Source organism: Aegilops tauschii, chromosome 7 (genome assembly GCF_002575655.3).
Source record: "Aegilops tauschii subsp. strangulata cultivar AL8/78 chromosome 7, Aet v6.0, whole genome shotgun sequence".
Classification (NCBI taxonomy): domain Eukaryota; kingdom Viridiplantae; phylum Streptophyta; class Magnoliopsida; order Poales; family Poaceae; genus Aegilops; species Aegilops tauschii.
This window is the reverse complement of record NC_053041.3, coordinates 534997941-535005885: the sequence shown is the minus strand read 5'-3', so window position 1 is coordinate 535005885 and position 7945 is coordinate 534997941. Positions and strand designations below refer to the sequence as shown.

At 51.2% G+C, this 7945-nt stretch overlaps 1 long non-coding RNA gene across 1 annotated transcript; it reads right to left on the bottom strand.

The window, feature by feature from the left end:
• Positions 1-7090: 7090 nt before the first annotated feature.
• Positions 7091-7610, bottom strand: LOC141026398 (uncharacterized). Its single transcript, XR_012188479.1, has 3 exons — positions 7474-7610; positions 7328-7392; positions 7091-7255 (listed from the first exon to the last, which is right to left on the bottom strand). It is a non-coding gene; the product is annotated as an uncharacterized lncRNA (long non-coding RNA).
• Between the last annotated feature and the right edge of the window lie 335 nt (positions 7611-7945).

Here is a 7945-nt window from a genome sequence, read left to right as displayed (position 1 = left end):
CCCTTCAGATGATGAAAGGACAGGGAAGGGATAGAAGAACGGCAATGGCAAGGGTCCTCAGTTTAACCCGGGGAACCAAGGAGGAGGCAAGCGCAAGGCTGATGGCAGCCTAGAGTTCGTAGCCAACGCCAACTCCCAAGGTAATAACCAGCGACGCAAGGGGAGGCCCCCTCCCCGAGGCGGCGGGTCAGGACCTTCTCTGGAGCAGCTGTTGAATGAACCTTGTCCGAGGCACGACTCTAGAGAGAAGCCAGCAACTCATCTGTGGAAGGATTGTGCAGTCATGAAAGCCTTTAAAAACTACAATGGCCCGGGCGGCGGCTCAAGTGCCGGCGGCTCAGGCGCCGGCGGCTTTCATGGCCCGGGGGCGGCTCAAATTCTGGCCCTCAGGGCGGTCAAGGGGGCTTTAATCAACAGTCTGGCCAGGGTCATCAACAGCAGCTGGGGGGTTATCAGATCAATCCAAAGCAGCTTAGCGGTGGACAGTATCATGTGTTTACCACTAGTTTGTGCAAACGAGATCAGAAGCTTTACAAGAGGGCTGTGAATGCTGTGGAGCCGGCAGTTCCACGCTACTTGCGGTGGTCTGAGCAGCCTATAGTGTGGAGTAGGGAGGATCACCCTCCCCGGGTGGATAACCCGGGCCACTTGGCCTTAGTGGTGGCTCCTCAGGTGGGAGGCTATAAGTTCACAAAGGTACTCATGGATGGGGGCAGCAGCATCAATATCCTCTATTATGAGACTTTTCGCCATATGGGGTTGGTTGATAAGAACCTCAGCCAGTCAAACACTATCTTCCATGGTGTGGTACCTGGTAAGTCGGCTTATCCAGTCGGCAAGATCGAATTGGAAGTGGCTTTTGGTGATGAGAACAACTACAGGGTGGAGAAGTTGACCTTTGAGGTGGTCAAGATAAGAAGTCCATACCATGCTATATTTGGACGGCCGGCTTACGCCAAGTTCATGGCACGGCCGTGTTATGTGTACTTACAGCTTAAAATGCCGGGTCACAACGGGACTATTACGGTTCACGGCAGCCGGAAAGTGGCTCTAGAGTGCGAGGAAGGCGACGCGGCTTATGCAGAGTCTGTTTGTGCTACAGAGGAGTTGAAGTTTTACAAAGATAATGTTGACCCAACAGATATGACCTCTCTGAAAAAGCCAACCACGGAGAATGAGCCGGCAATGAAATGTAAATCAGCTGACGAGACTAAACTTGTTGATTTTATTCCAGGTGACTTGTCTCAGCAGTTTAGCATCAGTGCAAATTTGGATCCAAAATAGGAAAGCGCGCTCATCGAGTTCATCCGTGAGAATAGGGACATCTTCGCGTGGAAACCTTCTGACATGCCAGGTGTACCTAGAGAACTCGCTGAGCACACTCTCAATGTGGATCCGAAATTTAAGCCGGTCAGACAGTTCCTTCGGCGGTTTAATGAAGAGAGGCGAAAAGCTATTGGTGAAGAAGTGGCCCGGCTCTTGGCGGCCGGGTTTATCGTTGAAGTCTTTCACCCAGAGTGGTTGGCTAACCCGGTGCTCGTGCTCAAGAAGAACGGCACCTGGCGAATGTGTGTGGATTACACGGACTTGAACAAGGCGTGTCCGGCTGATCCTTTTGCCCTCCCCCGTATTGATCAAATCATTGATGCTACGGCAGGTTGCGCACGCTTAAGTTTCTTGGATGCTTATTCCGGGTATCATCAGATTAAGATGGCAGTTAAGGACCAGGAGAAGACGGCGTTTATCACTCCCTTTGGAGCCTTCTGCTATGTGTCTATGCCCTTTGGACTCAAGTGTGCACAGGCGACTTACCAGCGCTGTGTACAAAACTGTCTTCATAAACAGATCGGGCGCAATGTTCACGCTTACGTGGATGATATTGTGGTTAAATCCATCAAAGAGGAAACCCTGATAGATGATTTAAGGGAAACCTTTGATAATCTCCGGGTCTATAAGATGATGCTTAACCCGGCCAAGTGTGTTTTTGGTGTTCCCGCAGGCAAACTATTGGGCTTCTTGGTTTCTGACAGAGGTATTGAGGCTAACCCGGAGAAGATCAAGGCCATCACCTCCCTAGCTAAGCCGGCGTGTATAAATGACGTCCAGCGCTTGGCGGGTCGCATTGCTGCTTTAAGCCGGTTTATAAGCCGTTTGGGTGAGAAGGCCATGCCCTTATATCTGTTGATGAAGAAGACTGATAACTTTGTCTGGAATGATGCAGCTAATACCGCTTTTGAGGATTTGAAAAAGCAGCTGGCAGAGCCCCCAGTCCTTGCTGCTCTGGTTGATAAGGAGCCCTTGCTACTGTATGTGGCGGCAAACGCACGAGCCGTCAGCGTGGCTATTGTGGTGGAGCGCAAGGAGGCGGGTAAGGAGCATCCGGTTCAGCGGCCGGTTTATTATGTCAGCGAAGTGCTCATTGAGTCCAAGCAGCGGTACCCGCATTGGCAGAAGCTTGTGTATGGTGTGTTCATGGCGAGCCGGAAGCTTAAGCATTATTTTCAGGGTCATCCCATCACTGTGGTCAGTTCTGCCCCTCTTGGTGATATTATTCAAAACAGAGAGGCCACAGGGAGAATTGCTAAGTGGGCTATAGAACTTGGACCTCATGGCCTCAAATATGTGCCACACACTGCTGTTAAATCTCAGGCTTTGGTGGATTTCATCAATGATTGGACAGAGTCACAAGTGCCTGAGCAAAAGCCGGATAACACTTATTGGACTATTCACTTTGATGGGTCCAGGCAGCTGGAGGGCTCGGGGGCTGGCGTTGTATTGGCTTCCCCTAAAGGTGACAAGTTCCATTATGTGCTACAGTTGATGTTTCCTTGCACTAACAATGCGGCTGAATACGAGGCTTTGCTCCACGGTCTTCGGGTGGCTAAGGAGATGAGCTTAAGCCGGGTAAGGTGCTTTGGTGACTCAGACCTGTTGGCTCAACAAGTATCAGGCACGTGGGATTCTAAGGATCCTCTCATGGCGGCTTATCGCCGCGAGGTTGATGCCATTACTGGGCACTTTCAGGGATACCAAGTGGAGCACATTGATCGCAGGAAGAATGAGGCGGCTGATGCTCTGAGCCGGCTAGGCTCTCAGCGAAAGCCGGTGCCCCCTAACACTTTCCTGGATGTCCTGTATAACCCTTCGGTTAAGTTGCCTACAGAGGAAGACTTGGCTATCCCTGACCCGGAGGCACGACTGGTGGCGGCTCTTCATGTCATACCAGATTGGACAATGCCATATCTGGCTTATATAACCCGAGGAGAGTTGCCTGAGGATGAAACTTTGGCCAGGCAAATAACCCGGCGGGCTAAGTCAATGATCGTCATCGGTGGCGAGTTACATCATCGCAGTGTTTCAGGGGCATTTCAACGTTGTATCTCCCCTGAGGAAGGCCAAGAGATCTTGCGTGAGATCCATGAAGGGGATTGTGGCCATCATGCCGGCTCAAAATCCCTTGTGGCCAAGGCTTTCCGTCATGGTTTTTATTGGCTGACGGCTCATGCTGATGCAGATGACTTGGTCAGTAAATGTGATGGTTGCCAAAGGTTCTCACGACGGGCTCATGTGCCGGCTCAGGAGTTGAGGATGATCCCAATCACTTGGCCCTTTGCGGTCTGGGGGCTTGACATGGTTGGGCCTTTTAAACGGTCCAAGGATAAGAAGACCCACCTCTTGGTGGCAGTTGACAAATTCACAAATTGGGTGGAAGCTGAGCCAGTTAGCAAGTGCGATGCAGCCACGGCGGTTCAATTTATGAAAAAGGTGATTTTCCGTTTTGGCTTTCCGCACAGTATTATAACTGACAATGGCACCAATCTTTCCAAAGGCGCCATGGAGGAGTTTTGTCAACGAGAGCATATCCGACTTGATGTTTCTTCAGTGGCTCATCCTCAATCCAATGGTCAAGCTGAGAGAGCTAATCAGGAGATTCTGAAGGGCATCAAGCCCCGGCTTTTGGTCCCTTTGCAACGGACGCCGGGTTGTTGGGTGGAGGAGTTGCCCTCCGTCTTATGGAGCATCAATACTACTCCTAACAGATCTACAGGCTTCACGCCTTTCTTCATGGTTTATGGAGCGGAAGCAGTCCTCCCCAGTGACATCTGTCACGACTCACCTCGCGTGGCGGCTTATGTTGAGACAGATAATGAACAGGCGCGCCAAGATGCTCTTGACTTGTTGGACGAACAGCGTGATGTGGCAGCAGCCGGGTCAGCGATTCACCAACAAGACTTGCGCCATTATCATAGCCGCCGGGTCAAATCCCGGGTCTTCCAGGAAGGCGACCTTGTGCTCCGGCTCATCTAGGATCAAACAGATGCACACAAGTTATCCCCACCTTGGGAAGGGCCCTTTGTGGCCAGCAAGAACTTGCACAACGGGTCATATTACCTCATTGACATTCGGGAGCACAAAGATTCACGTAAGTCAGAGGAAGAGACCCGTCGGCCGTGGAACATAGCTCAGCTTCAGCCTTACTACACCTGAGCTACCAGCTCTCGTGGTGTACATATTTGTCTCAGCCATGTATATATCATGATAAGCAATAAAGCAGGACCTCTGTCCTTTTTCCTCCTCCAAATATGCGCGTGTTGTTTTTATTACAAGATTACATGATGATTTAAAGGAGGATCTGGCTTATGATTGTATTCGGATCTAGCCGTACAGCAGTAAAGTCACTTGGGGGCTTCCTGTTCAAACATGGGTCGTATTCGAACCAAAGAGAACATAGCTGTCGATACCCATTTGATTGGCAAAGTGCCGAGCTCATTGGGAGGTTAACTTTGGTCATATTTGAATCATTGTTTAACCCCTCTGAGAACCGACGTGGATCATATTCGAATCAGCGTCGTTAAACAATTTTAAGAATCACTTGGGGGCTTCCTGTTCAAACATGGGTCGTATACGAACCAAAGAGAACATAGCTGTTGGTACCCTCTTGATTGGCATCGCCACATCCACTGGGGGCTATATGATCGTATCCGAATCTTGGCTTAACCCCTTTGGGCCGGGTCTCTGGTCGTATTCGAACTGGAAGCCCCTAAGTTCTTCTGCTTTATCACAAGTTTACTCTGATTATGATAAGGTGTGCATGGCCGGGTCTCACTTGCCGGCTTAACTTTGGTTTACAGTGTTAGTTGAACATCATGGGTGTCATCAAGGCAAGTAAATTGGAGTTAAGGTACCAACCGTGCTACCCGGGTTATTTAAGCCGGAAGATGCTTACAGGCTGTTAAGTGTGTTATTTTGGAGTATAATTAAGGACCAGTCTTTTTTAATTCATATTCCGGGTTATTTATCTCAAACACCTGATTCTCAGGGCGGTAAGCCGCCTCGAGACTTGTGATTTGCCTTTTATATGCAGATACTTAAAGGCACCTTTTGAGGTTGAGAAAAACAAAGGGATGATTATGACCCGGAGAAACATCAAAGAAGAAATTTCAAAGGGCTTTCGCATTCAAAACATGCACGATGGCACGACAGAGATAAACTGTTGCACCTACTCTATTACAATAATTCTCCAAGTCTAAAAGATGGAACAATGTTTGATAAGCCGCCAGCTAAATTATGATGCCCGCTGAGTTGAAGTCCCCGGGTCATTCCTGTCTTCTCCTCCGGCTGATCCCAAGACCTCGAAGGTTGATGATTTCCAGTCGATGCCGCTGAGAGCTTCGAACTGGGCTTCTTCATCAATTAACCCGGTCGGGTCAATCTCCGGGGCGAAGGTATGCTGACGAGCCGGAGGGATCAGATTGAGGGCTTCATAGCGAGGGGTTGGAATCCTCTGATTCTCCGCATCATAACCCGGCTGGTACTTGGTCAAGTCGGTGTCGTTCCCGATGAGGGTGGCCACCGGGCGTACAGCCTTCACACATGCCGCGAAGTCCTTCTGGTCGAAGGCTGAGCCGTCTTCCTTCAGGCTTGGGTAACCCAGGGCGATGTCTGCCGGGTCTAGCTCCGGCAGGAATGCCTTGGCCCGGCTCAGCGTGGCGATTGCTCCGGCTCTCGCGGAGGCCCGTCGCAGCTCTTGGATCCGCTGAGGCAGAACGGCGAGCCGGCGCAGGACTTCGGCCAGATGAGTTGGCACCTCGTTGGATAGGGCCACCACAGCTAAGGCACGCTGTGACCCGGTGTAGAGCTGTTCCACCAGGGTGTACACGGCCTTTAACTTGGTGACCACGCTCTGGTTGAGGTTGGCACTCCTGGGACCTGTTTAACAGAATCAGATAAACCGGTGACAAGGATGAATCATGACATATATGAACTTGATGAAAGCCAGTGAGGCGACTTACCAAAGATAGCGGCCACCATTTGGGAAACCTGGCGCTTTAGGCCGGAGAGCTCGGCGGTCTTCTCAGCGAGAGCCTTTTCCGCCTGTTCCGCCAGGGTCACCAGTGCGGCCTTCTCTTCGACCCAGGCCTTTCTCTCAGCATCAATATCGGTCTTCAATTTTTCTTGGGTGGCGATGCTAGATACAAACTTGGTGTTTGCCTTCCGGGTCTCCATCTCCTGCATCTTCAGCCGGCTCTTGAGATCCGCAAGGTCCGCCTCTAGTTTCTTGCCAACAGCCTGCATATATTTCTGGGTTATTAACAGTCATTATATAAGTCCCAAGCGTTTTCCAAGCAAAGACACTTGGCACTTGGGGGCTAATGCATATTGAACGTATCTATCCACATACTGTCGGCTCAGTTGACTAAGCCGGAACCTAAGTCTACAACATATTCAAGCATAAGTCGTCGACTTGGGGGCTAGCATGGCAAAGGTAACTATGCAGTAAGTAAGAAGACAGCAGAAGGATACCTCAGATTTTTGTTGGATCTGGCTGACCATGGCGACCTCGGCGTCCCGGCTCTTGTGTACTTGGCTGATGTAGCCAGAGACGAGCTCTCCAATGCTCATGTCGGTGTAGCCGGAGAGGTCCAGGTTCACCCGGTGGGGCTGCAGCAACTCCCCCTTCGCGGAGCATTTGGCCAGCGCAGTCGGTCTCCCCGGCTCAACGAACTCCGTCCGGGTGATTACCACGTCCGGGTCGTCTGCTGGTGGGGTTGAGCCGGAGGCCTCCGGGTTAACCGCAGTTTCGGTCATGGCCTTGGTAGTCGGGGCTGAGGCCTCAGGTGCCGTGTCCATTGGAGTGGTGGCTTCGGGGGCGGAGGCAGCTGGCGGCTCTTTAGCCGTCACCTCCGGTTCAGGTATGTCCGGCACTCCGGCTGACCTGGTCTTCTTCGCTCTTTTGGTGAGCTTTGCCTGGGCACTGAAAAGACAGAAGTGTTAGGCACAAAAAGAGTAAGTACAGACAAAGATAATGTAAGATGATTGTTGTTACCCGGGCGCAGTCTTGAAGGCCGGCAGATTTGACTGCATGGAGTCACCCGAAGAGGGGGAGGTCTCCTGATAATTGGAGTCAGAAGAGTTGAGTGGCTGACGGATAACACCCGCCAACGGATGAAAAGGGTACAAGTGAGAAAAAACCTCAGTGCGACGCTTCCTTGTTGCGTCGGGTAACCCGGCGGAGAGATCGGTGTCCTTGTTGGTCCGGGTGTGACGCCGGCTTTCGTGAACCTGTCGCTTCAAAAGAAATTGAGGGTCTTGATGAGCTAAAGGATGTGAAAAGCTTACTTTCCGGGTTACCCTTCGGACTTTCAGCTGTGGCAAGGGCTCCGAGTCGGAGGAAAGTGACATTACCTCTTCTACCACCGGGTTACTGGCGCCGGTGTCATCCTGTCAATGAGCAAGTATTGATAAGGCGGACAGCAACAAACAACAAATATAGCAAGGATTTAAAGATTTAAGGGTTACCTCTGACTCGGAGCTGTCGCTTAATTGCATTAGCTCCGAAGTGGTGGGTCGGCTTCCCTTTTTGCGAGGGGCGGCTTTCTTGGCGGCTTTCTTTGCCTTCCTGGCCTTCTTGGCCGCCTCATGGTCATATTTGACCCGCCAGAAT